The following is an 18381-nucleotide window of genomic DNA, read 5'->3' on the forward strand; positions in this document are numbered from 1 at the left end:
ATGCCTTTTATCATTTATTAAGTAATTTGCTCTTAAAAATATTCTGCGATCGAAACAATGCTAAGAGGGCTGTGAAATGTCAACACTAGCACCGGGACCATAGAACTCTACTGACCGCTGGGGTTCAAGTTTTTCTGATGTTTTTCAAGTTCTGCGAGGGGTTTGTGAGTATTCAGAAATATATTGGCGCACAACAGGTAGTGGGTGGGTCAAAAGAAATGATAGCTTGTGGTTGGTGCAAATGGATCAGAAAGAACCCTAAACTCTGAAAAGCAGGGGTGGAGGAATTCCTTCCCTGTAGTCAAATATAAGCAAAGTCCGATGCACACAACAAGTAAGTGTGATATGAATGATCACTAGCAAGTGACAAGGATGGAGTCACACAAATGTGTTCTTTTTGTGTCGTTTTATTGGAATGCATATGTTAGGAACATGAGACCAGCCGACACGTGTTTCGTCAAGCAGGGTGTTAACCCGTGACTCTTCAGGGCTGTTGGGAGGTCATGATGGGCGGGGTCGGGGGAGCGGTGATATTTCCAACCCGGTCCTGATCGGGTGTTTCACAAGATTGTGAACGTACTTTAGGGTACGCCTTATGTGTTCCAGTTTGGAAAACGTCATGAGAAATCCAGATAGTGGTGCTGGCGGCGAATTATGCCGTCTTTGGTTGCCGAGGTATTTTGAAACTGGGGTTCGAAGTAGCTCCGGGTATTCTTGATGGCGGGTCTCGTAATGTAATAATATATAAAACGCTGCGCTCTAAAACGGTACAGTGCTGATTCCAATACGGGCATAACAGTATAGAGTATGCCTTTTATCATTTATTAAGTAATTTGCTCTTAAAAATATTCTGCGATCGAAACAATGCTAAGAGGGCTGTGAAATGTCAACACTAGCACCGGGACCATAGAACTCTACTGACCGCTGGGGTTCAAGTTTTTCTGATGTGTTTTGCCCTTTCAAAATTCTATCATGTCTGCAAATAAATGCACCGAACATGTAGTCATTTAGTCTACAATTTACGGTAGAAGGGAATTTCTAAATAATCGGGAACGAAGCCTCTCATTTATAATATGTATGAATTTATGTATCAAGTTAAAGCAAAAATATTTCCAGATATACTAGACAAACGATGAACACATTTTTAACAATTATTTTAATTAATGTCTGGTTCCGTCGTCTGGCCGGGCCGGGTAGATTAGTGGATTAACACATCCATTGCAGGGGCTGGTATTTAGCCTCATGGTGACGGGCACACTTGAATCTTGGTGGAGGTAGACTTTTAAGCATCATTCAGTTGGGAAAAGTAAGCATCTGTTATTCTGTTATATATGGCCTTTTAGGGGTGAAAGTGCACAGGGAAAATATAAAGCAAGCTATCTGTCTGTGATAGGGCAATAGTAATAGTAATAATATGGATTGGCTGTGGCAGCCTGGTAGTGACCCCCTGCCGGTTGGGATGGTGGCTGGAACGTTTTACCAGCTTTTTTGTTGATATGTTTATGGTGTTCTTGTCTACGTGTTGATCGTGTGGTGGAGTAACCGATCCATTGCAGGGACCGGGGTTCCAGGTTCAATTCCCAGTAGGTAAACTTAGCTTTTCATCGTGGTGGAGACATATTAAGAACCATTCCAAAAAAATAAATATTTGTTATTCAATGCCAAGATGCCCCCCATTGGGGGTGGAAGTGCACAGTGCAAATACGAGTCATGCTATGTGTCAGGAAATTGGATGGGCTGCTGCAACCTGGTAGTGACCCTTTGCCAGATGGGATGGTGGTTTGAACAGGGTTGCAGCCCTGAGGCACAACATTTCCTTGTTGATATGTTCAGGGGTTCTCGTCCACGGGTTGACCGTGTGGTGTGATTCATTTATTGAAAAGTGGCAACAATGATTTCCTTTCATAACAAACACCTGTTGTACTGGTAGGCAATTTGCATGTTACACGGTGTGGGTTTTTAGGCTACTATTGGGAAATAATGCGGGGATTTACACCCTTCGCTACTGCTCCCCATTGCTCTATTATATGTCTTTTCCCTTCAGATTAGGGACAGTCTGAGGTTAGTAGGGTGATCTATATTAGGTAACTAAAATGGCTAGAGTAGCTTTGGACTGTTCACATAAGCATTTGTCATGTATCTTTCTGCCCAGAATACTGAGATAGAATTCATACTTAGCTATAATTACGGTTACATATCGTGCAGAGTTAACCAATGGTTAGTGTCACAGGGGGATCCCTGTTTTAGAGATCGTCATTAGGGAGTTGATGTACTTAGCTCTCTGTTGCACTTACCATCTGCAGGCTTTAGGTGTTTCAACACAAAAAAAAAAATAGACAATACCATTGCTGAGCTAGTAGGGTCTGCGCGGAGCGCTACCAGCATCGCTGGTAAGGCGGGGGGGCAAACCACTTTCTAAAGGGGGAAGTGTCAGGGGTAGCCACTCACTTGATCATCTCCCCAGGGTGTACGGTCAAATCCGGCTATAAGTGGGGTTATGCGATTTTCTTTGAGCTCATGTTTTCACCAAGGAAAATATTCTGGCGTTGCTCTACTGTGCCTGCCTCTCAATTTCATTAAGGAACTGCATTGTATAAGTTCATCCCAATAACGTGTAGAGATTTATTAGTGACATAATTCGTGGCCAATCACTTGATCATCTCCACAGGGTGTACAGTTGAATCTCCGTGCAGTACATACTCCTGGCCAGGTAGTAAAAAGTTTGCACTCTGTGGCTATAAGTGGGGTTATACTGTTTTCATTGAGCGCATGTTTTCACCCACGAAAATATCCTGGCGTTGCTTTACAGAGCCTGCCTCTCAACTTCATTAAGGAACTGCATTTTAAAAGCTCACCCCAATACCGTGTACGGATTTATTGGTGACATAATCCGTAGGCCATGTGGGAAATTGCTAAGAATCCAATCAATAGTAGAATAGCTTTACTCCTTGCAAATATTTATATGCAAAGTTTCTCTTTTCTTTTCAGGTGTCAGCATTCTTGTGTGAGGCTGATGGTGTACACTACAACTAACAAGGAGTGAGCATTGGGAAACAGACATTTATTTATAACATAATCCACAGGAAATGTGGGGAATTCTGTCAGCCGTCCTTAATAAGGACTGATGGTGTGCAGCACAACTAACATGGAGTGGACTTTGATAAGGAAATGCATGTCAAAAGCTCATCCCAATAATGTGTAGAGAGTTATTGGGTGTTCCTTAATTACCAACTATTTATATGCAGAGTTTCTCTTTTCCTTTAATGGGTCAGCAGTCCTTTGTTAGGTCTGGTGGTGTTCAACAAAATAGCCTGGAGTGGGCCTTAAGTAGGAAATGCTTGGTCAAAGCACAACCCATTCACTGGTGGTGAATTATTGGTGGCATAGTCCACAGGCAATGGTGTCAGCAGTCCTTAGGGAGGTCTGGTGGTGTGCAACACAAATAACGTAGAGTGGGCCTTGGGAACAGAATGCATTTTAAAGAAAATTCTAATAGCGGGTTGAGAGTTATTTCTGGGATTATCCACAGGCAATTGGAATTGGTAAGAAACTCATCAACATTAGGGTCTAATTAATCTCTACCAGTGTAACCATAGTGGTCATGAATAAATATCTACAAAGACAGAATTGCAGAATGGAAAAAGACCCTTATGAGTGGTTGGATTCCCATCAAACACATAACCGCGATCAAAATCATCATCTGGGTTTCCATCCTTCCATCCACTTAACCTCTTTATCATAGAGAGGTAAATCGTGGATTATATCATAAAGAGGGTCTAATGAAGAGACCAAGGGAAAACGATCAGGTATACGGGACCCTATAGAAGTGGTCTTTCAAAAGGGTGTTATGTGGGAATATTAAGTGTAGTGCAAAAGTGTAAGTAAAAGTAAAAAGGATTTACACCAGAGAAATATTTTTATTAAGGTTTCTGTTGTAATCCTGGTTATAAACAGTGCAAACAGGCAGTTTCATACATCACTACCTATTAATATGGTCAACATGTTTCAGCCCTCGGGACTATTAGTCCCTGGCTTTCATCAGGACCTACTTATTATTATATGTGATACGTGCAAAAAAATAAAATTCAAAATTAAAGTATATAAATGAGGATTGGAATAAATACAACCTCACATTCCGAGTACGTATCCTCTGTATCCACGAGATGTGAATACACCTGGAACAAGAAGATCGTATATAATGATGGTACTCAGAGTCACACAACACCGGTAGATACACACAAAAGACTGGTAAATCAAAAATGAGGTGTAAAACATTTGCAACCTCAATATTACAGCAACCTTGTAAAAATCAATAGATTTGTTTTGCTCACCCGTAAGTTATGAGGAATGGACCTCACCTCGCCTGGAATCAACTCAGGTCTACGAGGCCCTGCTCTATTATGTGTGGAAACAAGGAGGGAATAGAGCAAAGGTAAAGATAGATCTCATAGTCAATCTTTATAGAAAACCCTCTCTCACTTTTGAAATACCACAGCTATAAACCTACACTGTCACATGTACAATGAAGTGGAGCAGCTAACTGTAACTTATAATGTGAAGTATTGCCAGGACAAGAAAAGAGTAAAAGAAGTAAATTAAAACTGTTAAAAAGTACAGGCAGTGAAAAAAGGAGCTAAAAAGGTTATTAGCACAAAGATCTGGTGAACTTAGATATCTTAGAGTGTGGTCTCAGCTGCTAATTATATGCTCGGGGATAACCTGACAGTGAGCTACAAATTTTAAAGTTCACTGACCCAAACCCCCTAGAGCCCGCCTCTAGTGCTGTTACAATATACAGACATGCTCTAATTTTTATGCAAGGGAGCTGCATCCAGATAGTGCCGTATTCAATGATGCTATGTCTGAGCTCACACGGACAGATAAAGAAGGGCAGCAATCCGTCCTTCTAATGCATCCACTCTCACCCTGCTCCTTACCTATCTGTCGTTGCTCCCAGCTCCGCCTGTGCTGTGATTGAGGTAACGATTGGGGGAGCGGTTGATTTTTGTATTGTTCGGATGAAGCCAGCTGGTTCAAATCAGGACTCATTTGACGCTGGTATTACACGTCATTAAAGACTACCAAATGATGTCAAATTCTTAGGGAAATGTAGGGCCAGATGTAGGAGCCCTAATACCGGTCGGAAACGGCCGAATTCGGCCGTTTCCGACCGGTATTAGGGTTTTCAGATGTAGGGGGCTGAAAATTACAGAATTGGTATATTTACCGATTCGGTAAAATTACCGATTCGGTAAATTACCGAATCGGTAAATATACCGATTCTGTAATTCCAAATGTAGGTGGCACAGTTTACAGTGCCACAGGCCCTTAAGAGTCGGTATTTTACCACACAATCCTATTGTGTGGTAAAATACCGAATTCAGGTGTGCATGCACATCTGTGCATGCACACCTGTGCAATGTGACACACAGACATACCCTTAGGGCATGTATGTGTGCCACATGTCACACAAGCCTGTACTTGGGGTGCTAGAGGGTGTCAAAGTGACACCCCCTGCACCCTTGCAGGATTCGGTATTCACCGATTTGGTAAATACCGAATCGGTATTGCCCATTGATTCCTATGGGCTTCGAGGCCCATAGGAATCAATGGGCAATATCGATTCGGTATGTACCGAATCGGTAAATACCGAATGTTACAGATTCGGTATTCCTGAATTCGGAATTACCTACATCTGCCCCCTTCCCATTTACAGACTCTTAAATACCGAATCGGTAAAATTCGGTAATTAAGAGTCTGTAAATGGGAATTACCTACATCTAGCCCGTAGTTCTTTAGTTTTGCTGCCACTCGACATATCCAAAGCTTACTTCCATAGATCATAATACATTACTTCATTTCAGTCGATTTATTAATATTGTTTTATATGACACAAGGCGTACCATGCATAGAACTACAAAATGACATAATCGCACTAGGGATTGTACTTCCTATGCGCGGGGGAGGATCCACGTGTACAGAGGGTAGGCGGGAAGGGGGGACTGACCTGCTGGTGGTCCTGGACTCTACTGCCCTAACCCGCAACCTATGGGCTGAGTAGAAGCTTGGGGAGGCTGCCTGTGTTCAAGCACCACGGTGGGCTGGTGCGGAATGCGGTGCCTGGATTCCAAGTAATACAACTGTTTGCTGTAGCACGTTGGGGCCTGCTGACACAATGTGTGCATCAGAGTGAGGGTTTGGGGGGCCGAGTCGGCCGAGTTCAAGTGTACGGCCAAGCTCAAGTTTAAGTGCAATGTCGTGCCTAATTTCCTTACTGTCTGTGACATGCTGTTGCTGCTAAAGTGTACTTCCAAGCTCAAGTTGAAGTGTAATGGGTTTTTTTTGTCCTCATTAGCCTAGGTAAGCGCGAAGGCATAGAAGGATAGTCTTTCGCTTGCTTAACCTAAGTTGGGTCACTCTATGTCTTGCTATTTCCTACTCCGACCATAGGAGGTCTTATCCTGTACCCGAGCCTTCTCTCCCAACAGCCACCACTGGAGTAACCAAGCAATTGATGGTATAGAGGCCTAATCATCGGACAGTTGTTCAGGAGTATCAGTACCATTTATCCAATTTCCTAGGGGAACCCAAAACTCATTTCGCCTGGTCGTTAGTACTCTATCCAGTGCAAGTATATAATTAATTGAGGAAAACCATTCAATTTTAGTAGGAGGCATAGCATTAATCCATTTTTTACAGACTTCTCTGCGGGCCAACAGCATTAAATAGAAAATTAATTTTCGAACATTTAAAGTAAGAGAATCGAAGTTCTCTGATAATCCAAAAAATACAAGGGAGACGCTTACCTGGAGCTGTACTCCAATTACTGTATAGAGTGTATTACTTACATCTCTCCAAAAAGATTGCAATACAGGGCACTCCAAAAACATATACACGTCATTGCTTCTTACTTCACCACATTTTGGACACTTCGGGATAGCACCTTTTGCAAATTTTGCTAACTTGTGGGGTGTCCAGTATACTCTGTGAATACAAAAAAGGTGTTTCCGCCTTAGGTTTGCAGCACGTAGTGTGGAATATAGCATGTTGCAGGATACTTGCCATAAATTTATCGACTGCTCTCCCAGCAAGTTCTCTTCCCACAGTGTTGCAGGTAGATTGAATTCACCATCAGCGCTGTCCACCAAACTCCAATACCACCTTGCCACTTCTTTTCGGCTGGGGCCTCTAGCCATTATTAAAGCTTCAGTCAGGTTCGATTTTCCCGCATCACGCCCCTCTGCAAGGCTCCAACTTTCATTTGAAGATATTTAAATCTAGACAAATTCCCCTTCGTTATCTCTTGAGCCTCTTCCCAGGAGATCAATTCCCCTTCCTTCATCAACTGCCCTCAAGTTTCTATCCCCGCTTCTCTCAGGGTACGTGCCAGACTGTCACTTAACCATTTAGGGGACCCTGGAGAATTCCACACCGGCGCGAATTCACTGTAATAGTTCATTTTGCTCTCTCTCCTTATTTTAAACCATATTAATGCAAAGCTCTGCAGAGTTTTGAGACGTACCTTTTTGAAGTAGCGTGGATCTCCATACTTTTGTACAAACCCCTTTTCTCCCCCTTGTATCCCGGATAACATTGCTCCAAACATCTTACCAGTTTCTGAGCTATCAGGGACACTCATCAAAGACTTCCCTCCTTTTAATAGAAAGACCCAGGCGTAATATGTCAAATCCCGTAGCCGTAGGCCTCCTTTATCATACTGCCTTCTGAGTTTTTTCCAAGCAATCCTGAAGCCAACCAGGAAGTTGAAGTGTAATGTTGTGCCTAATTTCCCTAATGCATTTGACATGCTGATGCGGCTAAAGCGTGATGCTGTGAATAATTTCATATATCCAAACAAGATGGTTATTCTCGTATTGATTTATGGTGAATTACCTGGTTTTGATGTGAATAAAAAGGCTACGCCTTGGACAACATCCTCTGATTCTGAGAGTTCTTGGGCACAGGTGGGAGGTAAGGTGAAGGAAGTAGGGGAGGAGTGAATGTCATGTTGTGCGCATACTATGCTTACGGTGCTGGGCACAAAACGCTTTGGAGGCACACTCTTGCCTGGCACCATCCGGAACGTAAAAGCACACTGCAGACGCACGCCACACAAATACTAGCATCAGCTCAGGCTTGAATGACAGCCGCATGATATTGTAAATAGCTTTTTACTTGTATATAAATGTTTTTATTTCTTTGAATGATTTTTAACTAAATCGAATAAAGATTTCTTGACTGACTGACTGACAGATTTGCGTTTGTGAGCTGAACACAGGCAGGCGCTTCTTTACATGGCTTCAGGTTGTGCTCTGTAACAGGCCTCTGCATCAAGCTTCTCCTCCCTCCTTCCATAAGAGACAATCTCAGTCAACTATGAGTGATTTGTTAACTTGCCCGAGGCTGCGTTTTAGCACTTTTTAAAATGAATTTCAGCCATGCTGAACAGCAGCTGTACTGTTATTCAACACGGCTAAAAGAAATTGACTTTGATAACGCCAATGGATCTCTGATTGCTGAGATCTATTGGCTGTGCCAATGCTTGTAATTTGCATAACCCGACTGAACAGCCATGGTAGCCTTGTCAATGGCAAATGCCAGACTGCAGTGACTGCTGCTGGGTGCAGCTAAGAAAAGATTCAGTTTTTCTTTTGGGAAAGGCAGGGATGCAGGTATTGACCTGCTATGCTCAATACTTAATGCCGGCTCCTGGTCACATCTTGGACAGGATACAGTTTATACTAGGGGTGTAAACTGTGCTGCAAAAGCAGTCATTTATTTATCGGTTCCGCTTTGGATCTATCCCACCAACCCTCCACCCCCATGTGTGCTCTCCTCTTTAGATTCCAGTATTCTTTCTGAGGTAGACCTGCCTTTCTCTTACCACTTTCTCCTCCCCGCACCCCAGTACTTCCTGACCTTGGCAGTATCTTCTCTTTGCCTGTTCCTCCATCGTGGTAAGAATTATTAACATGAAGGAAAATGTATACAATGTGGAGTATGTGATTATTTGTGCTGCACAATATGTTCAGGGACCCATCATGTACCTCTGTAACTACTACTTTTTGCATCCTGAGTGCATGATCTACCAAGATGTTGTCAGCAAACAGGTTTGTAAGAGTAGATTCTGAGCTTGAATTGAGTGAGCTTCAGACTTTGGGGTCTCACCTTGTAAATTTAGCAGAGAGGAGTTGTTTTGCGTTTTGTTTTTTTCTGGACGGATCGCAGGAACGGTGGGTGGGCTCTATCCTTGTTTTCTTTATGTGGGATATTAACTTCCTGCGTACAGCTTAGTCTGACCCAGGAGGAAAATGCTGCATGCACCATGTACATCCCTTTAAACGGCAGAGAATGTCCTGCAAAACCGACCCCCGTCCTTTTTATGCAGTTTGTATGGACTGCCCTACTGGGGGACAAAAGTATTTTGGGGCTTATTTATGGCCCCTTGTGTCTCTTTTTCTCCGCTGGTGCCTCACTTTTTGTTTGCTCCTTTCGCCGCGCAGCATCCGCCATATAAGGGTAGGTGGGAGGGAGGAGCAGCTGGGAGGCGGGAGCGGGCCGGTGAATGAGCGAGCGGGGGGGCGGGGCCGCAGGGGAGCAGCGGCGGGAAAACGGGAACAGAATGCAAAAGGGGATCAAGATAAGGCAATACAGAAATTGGCAAGTGCGGGTGAAAATACAGTTAATAGAGCCTGGAGGAAAACACAGTTAACAGAGTCTAGAGAGGAAAATAAAACAGTTAACAGAGCCTAGAGAAGAAATACTAGTAAACAGGGACAACAGTGATACCAAGTAGACTGGCGCGGGCAAGCATGCAAGGCTGGGGAGAAAGGCGAGCTCAGATAAGGCAGCTGTGGGCAACAGGCACGGACACACAGGTGGTGCGGTGCAGCGTGGGGAGCGGCCTAACCTGCAAGTAGGGTCAAGGATCACTCATTTCGCTGCGCAGCGGACGCCATATAAGGGTAGGTGGGAGGGAGGAGCAGCTGGGAGGCAGGAGCGGGCCGGTGAATGAGCGAGCAGGGGGGCGGGACCGCAGGGGAGCAGCGGTGGGAAAGCGGGAACAGAAGGCAAAAGGGGATCAAGATAAGGCAAAACAGAAATTGGCAAGTGCGGGTGAAGATACAGTTAACAGAGCCTGGAGGAAAACACAGTTAACAGAGTCTAGAGAGGAAAAAAAACAGTTAACAGAGCCTAGAGAAGAAATACTAGTAAACAGGGACAACAGTGATATTAAATAGACTGGAGCGGGCAAGCAGGCAGGGCTGGGGAGAACGGCGACCTCAGAGAAGGCAGCAGCAGGCAACAGACACGGACACACAGGTGGTGCTGTGCGGCGTGGGGAGCAGCCTAACCTGGAAGCAGGGTCCAGCGCCCTCTACAGCAAGTCATTGTAATGACTTGCGTTGTAATGGTTTGCGATGTAACAACGCGGTCGTTGTAACGACTTGCGTTGTAACGTGGCCTATTCCTCCAATGGACCGCTGTTCGAAGCTGATCAGGTTCTCAAGTCATGTGCAGTTGGCAAAATTCCTGAAAAATGTGCCTTTTGAGACCTTGCAAGGACAACCACAACTGCGTGCAGGTTAAGTGTATCAAGAGTTCAGCCCAAATCACCTAAGTTTCAAAATGTAAAATTCCCATGGGGAAAATGTATGATATTTTTATGAAGTCTTCTTCTTAGAAGATGAAATAGCAAACCTATAACTTTTCCTAAAAGATCATAGAATTAAATAAAGCTGATTAGCAATAAATATTGCTTGATATGTAATCAATCTATTATTTTAATTAATTAGTAAACCGTTTTTCCTTTTCCACGGCATTTCATTACTTATTATGACCAGTGGCCAGACATTAAGTCAGTTATAAGTATTGAAAACAACAAAGGGGTACAAACAAAACACAGTATAACTGGTAATGAAGGCAGTCATTGGTGCCCATAGATGCTTAAGGAAAACCTTACTACTTAGATTAATAAAAGGTATCATTTATATTTAAGGGCTGGCTGCAGACAGCTGTTGCCAGAGCTCACACCAAATACATATACAGAGATAAGTTTTGTGTCAGCCACCTTTAGTCATTTCTGGAGGAAAGTGTCATACACATTTTGGATAAGGCCCAAGGATTATTTTTGTCTCACTGTTAGCTATTGGTTATTAGGTGTCTATTTTATAATGTTTGATTAATTAGTGCGTACTACTGAAGTGCATGGACAGTGAAGCAAAGCATCAGTGTGTGATTCAAAGAGATGAAACTAGCAGGGAGACTTTGGGACGATGGGTGTGATGGGCTTGAGTTGATAGTGTTTCCCCTTGTTATTCTTGGGACACTGTAGTGATTCTTGGAGAAGTACAGATTTGGACTTGTAGAATGACAAGTGGAGGAGTTGTTATGAAACATGGCTTAGATAGGGGCATGTCTACTTCGTCCCTTCTGCGAAGGACAAAAGGCCTGTCATCTGCCTATCAACTCAACAGCAATGCCAGGTACTGTCCAAGGCCGGGTTGCAGATGGGGGAGCTAAACAAGACACTGCTAGAGAGTGTTCAGAAAACGAGAGGACTTAGTGCTCAGATTTGTTGTCATTTGAGATCGGCATATTTTACTTAGTAGCGGCCACAAATCCAATGTCCTAGTGAATTAGGTTGGGCAAAAGACTGCAAAAGTCAAAGAACAGATCTGAAACAGGTATAATGGCCATTAATGCCAACTGTGAAGTGGGGCACGGAGGAATTAAAAGCCACGAGGCATGCAATAAAGCACTAAACTTGCTTACACCCCGAGACATTATTATCACATAGTATATGTATCCACAAAATGCCTCTACTGTCCCTGATATGCATTTAAAGCTTATTTTGATTTGTGGCTGAACTCTACCCTGATTGGAAGGGAGTGCAGTGTCTTGAGCAGTTGAATCAGCTTTGTAGTTTACATGTTGTCCTGGGTGTCTGCATAAGAAGAAAAAAGCGTATGCAGTCTCTGGCTTGCTGCTGTTCCTGTCCTACTTTTGGAGATGACTTTGGCTTGTGGGGAGTCCTGCTCCACTTGTGGTGGAGTGTAACATCTGGAACATCTTACTCTACCTCCGTAGGTACTTTGAAACGGTAGGTCTTCTTGTTATTGTTCTGTTGGTTGGAAGACTAATATTTCCGTACATCCTGGAGCAGGTACATTCTGGGTTTTAGCACGGCAGGGGAAATTCAAGAACTTTCAATCATCCACCAATAAATCTATCTGTTAATGCACTTATTTTCACACGAATCCTTTGATGCAACCTTCCATTACAAAGTCATTCATCCATTCATGGACTCACTCTTTCACCAATTTACCACCCATTCATCAACTCATTTTCCCATACATGCCCTCACTGACACACGCAGTCATATATTCATCCATCCACACACTCAGCTTCTCACTGACACATTCCTTTTTAACTATATTTACTCTTCTCTCATTCATCTGTACACTTACCAATGTATCCATCCTGCATTCTTGACCTGGGGCCATATGTAGGTAATCACTATTTACCGATTTTTAAATACCGAATTTTACCGATTCGGTATTTGAAAATCGGTAAAAAGTATGTAGGAAAATATTAGGTAAATGTTACTGAATCGGTAATATTCGGTATTACCGATTCGGTATTTACCAATTCGGTAATTCCAGTTCATTCCTATGGGCCTGGAGGCCCATGGGAATGAGTGGGAAGCCATTCACTATTACCGATTCGGTAAATACCGAATCTGTAATAGGGGGAACATATTCAAGGGTGGCAGGGTGTCACATTGACACTCTGTTGCACCCCTGAATCGTGCATGTGTGCACATGTGGCAGACATACATGCCCTAAGGCACTGACAAAAAAGCAAAAAATTGCTAACATTTTCTAAGGTATTCGGTATTTACCACCAACTCATAGGTGGTAAATAACGAATCCTGAATGCTAAAATGCACTCACTTGAGTGCCTCCTACATAGGAATTAAGGATTCGGTAATTTACCGATTCAGTAAATTACCGAATCCTTGAAACCTGCCTCCTACATCTCTAATACCTAAATACCGGTCGGTAACGGTGACATTTACCGAATTTCACCGTTACCGACCGGTATTGCCTCACCTACATGTGGCCCATAGGGCTAGATGTAGGTAATTCCGATTTACCTACTCTTAAATACCGAATTTTACCGATTCGGTATTTAAGAGTAGGTAAATAGGAAGGAGGCAGATGTAGGTAATTTTAAATTCAGAATTACCGAATCTGTAACATTCGGTATTTACCGATTCTGTAAATACAGATTCAGTATTTCCTATTGATTCCTATGGGCTTTGAAGCCCATAGGAATCAATGGGAAATACCGATTCTGTATTTATAGAATCGGTAAATACTGAATCCTGCAAGGGTGCAGGGGGTGTCACTTTGACACCCTCTAGCACCCCAAGTACAGGCTTGTGTGACATGTGGCACACATACATGCCCTAAGGGCATGTCTGTGTGTCACATTGCACAGGTGTGTATGCACAGATGTGCATGCACACCTGAATTCGGTATTTTACCACACAATAGGATTGGGTGGTAAAATACCGACTCTTGAGGGCCTGTGGCACTGTAAACTGTGCCACCTACATTTGGAATTACAGAATCGGTATATTTACCGATTCGGTAATTTACCGAATCTGTAATTTTACCGAGTCTGTAATTTTACCGAATCGGTAAATATACCAATTCTGTAATTTTCAGCCCCCTACATCTGAAAACCCTAATACCGGTCGGAAACGGCCGAAATCGGCCGTTTCCGACCGGTATTAGGGCTCCTACATCTGGCCCATAGTCATTTATCTAGCACATAAGGCTTTTGCTCGCCCACCCTTTATTCACACTTGCATTCATTCATCCATTCTTCCAGCTGCCCTCATTGTAAAATCCTCCATCCACACAAACTTGCTTACTTACACACATAGAAATTAATTAGTGAAGAAACATCTTACCTTAAAAAGCCATGCCTACTGACTTTGTCAGTGACTTTTTATGTTGCCCTCACTTGTTCACTTTTAGCAAGGACACATCATTTTTATACTCGAACGTCCATTAAATAAACATTCCAAGCTGCCAGAGTAGGAGACGGAACTTCTTTTTTTAATTTTCCACCTGCTGCCTTTAGCAAATGAACCAGGAAATTGGGACACTGTAAATAGCTTAGTAATAATCAACCAGCGCTTGACAAAATATAAATATTGTCTGGCCATGTGCCTAGAGCCCTCAGTTTATAAATGCCAGGTGCTGTGTTGCTCATTATCAACAGAGAGCAGAGGGTTGCAGGTATGCAGATATTTTTCAGATTAGCTGCTGCTCCTGCGGACAGAAAGACTACATTTTACCTCATCTCCCTGCTGTCAGGGAGAAAGTGGCGCTCTTCAGGGGCCGATGACTGCCCATTGCTTTTCAAAGTGTAAACAAGTCTAGTAGACATCATTCAGACATGGGAGGGAGGAGGAGTGCACTTTCTAAAAGTTTATTGAAAATGTAGAGCAATGAGCAACCCGTGAACATGGCCTTCGGAAGAGAAGGAGGACATACCATCCTGAAAGAGCGGCTCTCATTAGAGCTTGAAAGCTATCAGAGAAGGACATGGGTAGGGTTATCATTTCAATGGGTTGCAACCTGGAAATACCAGGTGCTGTAGCCTCTTAGCTGTTGGTTCACATCAGATGGGGTTCTTCCCACCCTATTTTACCATTGTCATCAGTTACCAAAAGTAGCAAGCTTTAAGAAATTCATAAACTGACCTGCCTATACACTCGAGCAAATGGGAAACTTTTAATTCAAAGCAAACTGGCTCCAAACTGTATTTTGTTCCTAAGGACTGACACTCAAGCTGTTGACGACAGCTGGAAGGATGAAATGCAGCTCCAGCTATGTGCCGTGGCGGTAGTATTTCTGTAGAGCTTGGCGGATTGGCTCAGCTTTGATTTCTTTGGCCTGTGATTGGAAGATTCGTGTTCAATTTCATTTTTCGAACTTCCACCTTCCAAGTAGAAATGTTGTCATAGCATATGACTTAGAATCTACACCGAGAAGGAAGATGGAGATGTGAAAAGGGCAGTTTTATTTAATGTCACATTTGCCTCTCATTCTCTTACACTGACTCTTACCCTCGGTCGCTGACTCTAACTAACACTCATTCTCAGTCTCACTCACTCTGACGCTCATCCCCATTCAACCACTGCTGCTCACACTCAAACTCACTCCCACTCCCCGTCGTTCTCTCTCTCTCTCACTCCTTCTCACTTACACTCCTACACACCCACTCTCACTCACTGGCAATCGCTTTCTCAATTGACTACCTTTAGAAAGTAGTTACTTGCTTTCACATGCCACACCATCATCCCATCTCATTTTTTTTCCCATTAGGTATGTGTAAAGTTCAAACAGTCGAACTAGGTCATTGAGGCACCAGGACTAATATATCACCACAACAGATATGTTTTTAAATTTTGGGGGGCAAAACGATGTAGATAGAAGTTTTCCGAATACGATCAGAAAGGGAGATCCAAAGCTTTGAACCTAGGATCCTATAGGATCTTACTCCACAATGTTCTTTGTTGTAATGTAGGAAGTTAATTAAAAGGAGAGAGAGTGATCCATGAGATTTAGTGAGGGTGTAATGCAACCGTAGACTAAGCAGAAACTTTGGTAGGTATCATAATAGTTAGACCTGGCCCGTGAGCTCAACTCTGTTCGTGGAGTTCACGGGTTTTTCTGCACTTGGGAGCAGAGGTTTTTCCTTGCTCATGCTTGCCAACATCAAGTTGGCAAGCGCGAGTGAGGAAAATCCACATCCAGGCTTTTTTTTTACGTTACCGAGAGCGTGCAAGGAAAGTCTACCTCACGGAGAGATTTCTCAATGCAGGCTGTTCAGTGTTTCCACATGGGCGATCGCAACCACTCGTGTTCAGAAACCTTCCGTTCATGTTGGGAATGCTGCCGCTAAAGTAGAAAATCTACTCAAGCGGCAGCAAAGAAGCAGCACCTTCTTGCGCTGTGCATGGTGCTGTTTGCATTGATTTGCCAGTGTGGGACAAACACCCAGCCCTGAAAATCAATGTGAACAGATGTGACCAAGCGCACTCCACCGATCGTGAACTCCACATAGCTTGGGGGAGTTTTCTTGTCACTTTGAGGAGTACTGCAGAGCAAAACTCAGCGAACTCCTCCCAGGTGTTATAATAGGGTTGCTCCACCAAGCACATATCTCAGATGTTAATGCTTTGCTCAGTGAGGAGAAAGTGAAGCCAAACACATGCCACTCATACATTTACAATTCTATGAAACTTATAGTCCATTGATACCATTAGCAACGTCAATCTTTGAGACTCTTTGTGATTTCATTTGTGTCTCAGAGACCACAATTCATAATGCACTCTAAAATCAGGAGCAAACCAATAATATATGCTTCCGGGATGATCCGACCTGCTACAGGCCAATATCCTTATTGGATGGCCTAATGAAAGTAGCAGGAAGGATCATTTTAAAAAGACTCCAAGCATGGGAGGAAGACCATAATGTTGTGTCACACTTGCAATATGGGTTTAGGAAAGGTATAGGGACACTTGAACAGTGCCTAAACCTGTCCCTCCTTACTTCCAAGTACACACAGGCAAGAGGCGGAGCACTCTTTATAACCTTTGTGGACTTAAGCTCCGCTTTCGACTGCGTGGACCATACATTATTATGGTCCACACTGGTTGATCTGGGCATTGATGCCCAAATAATCACCTTTATTAAGGAGCTGTATAACAACTCCGGGGCAAGAGTGAGATACGGCAAACAGGGGGAGTGTACGGATAAATTTGCACTGTCAAGAGGGGTAAGACAAGGCTGAATTTTGGCCCCACGGCTTTTTACGTATTACATAAATTCAGTGGGTCAATATCTTTCCCTCTTTCCAAATGATTATCCAACTGTGAAAGGATTACCAACACCAATCCTCCTCTATGCCGATGACGCGGCAATAATGTCTCAGACTCAAGTAGGTCTACAAAGGGCGGTCATCAAGTTTGCGGGTTTCATGCAGGAGAGAGGCCTTAAAGTAAATATATCCAAAACATACACCATGCCATGCACTAGAAAACTTAATAGGGCCCCCTGCACTATATTTCTGGACAAACAAAAATTAGCTACCATTGATAGGTTTTGCTACCTAGGGGTCCTGTTTGACAGGAGGTGTGGTTGGAAGCCGGCGATTGCAGTCTGAAAGCTGGCTTTCACTCGCACCATAGGTGCCTTGCGCGCCTTTTCTGACAGACTAGGCGGGAAACCAATCAAGGAGCTGATCTAGATCTACCGGGCCAAATGTGTTTCCACAGCTACCTATGGTGCCGGTTTATGGGGTATTGAGAAGGACTTCACCCTGCAGTGCTGCGAAAACCAATTTATCTGCTATTTACTGGGAGTACCCAAAAGTACATCTACGTTCATGACGCATATTGAGACAGGCGTTAAACACCTGAGTGATATCATTAAGATGTCTCCAATTCTTCTATGGCACAAGGTGTGGACAACACATGAAGCTGGTTTCAACAGGGATCTCATAGAAGATTGCTTAGCCTTAGATGGGGTTGCTAACTTTAGATGGCTATCTTATGTAAGACTATTACTAACAGAACTAGGACTCCTGGAATATTTTGAAAATCCAAGATCCATGGAGGATGTCCCTAGATTAGCTCTCAAAAAAATATTAATTACTCATCTGGACACTTTGAGATGGAATCGTGAAAAACGTAAACATACCATCCAAAAATTCCAGGAAATTACCCCCAAGGAAGGCTTGCAAACTTATTTGAAGGTTGATCCCAGTCCGTTCCACCGAATGCTTTTGTCCCGTTTGCGTCTTGGGATTTTTTACCGTATGGTAACCTTACCTGACGTGAACAACTGGTCGCCCACTAAGTTGATCTGCCCTTGTGATAAAATCACGGTGCAATCTAACATCCATTTATTGTTCTTTTGCCCATTTTATTCTAGCCCCAGAAAACTATATTTGAAACCTCTACTAAAACGGTGGGGTTTAAGAAACTGCAGGCTAGCTTTTTTTAAACTGTTAAGATTAGAAGATGACCATGTGATATTCGTTGTCTCATGTTTTTTAAGATCAGTGATAAAGTATCGTAAATCCATGTGGCATAACATCTCCCCTCTGGGCCCTACGACACCCCCTGCTGTTGTTTGTTGATACTGTATTCTAAACTTATTCTAACGACGGTTTTTCTTGCCGCCCATACACATGTTTTTAAATGAATATGTAGTAGTAAGCACTTATTCTTTTATCAATGTTTATGAAATTTGAATTGATGTATCTGCTGTACTTTTATGATTTTATTTCAAA

Source organism: Lissotriton helveticus, chromosome 3_2 (assembly GCF_964261635.1).
Source record: "Lissotriton helveticus chromosome 3_2, aLisHel1.1, whole genome shotgun sequence".
Lineage (NCBI taxonomy): Eukaryota > Metazoa > Chordata > Amphibia > Caudata > Salamandridae > Lissotriton > Lissotriton helveticus.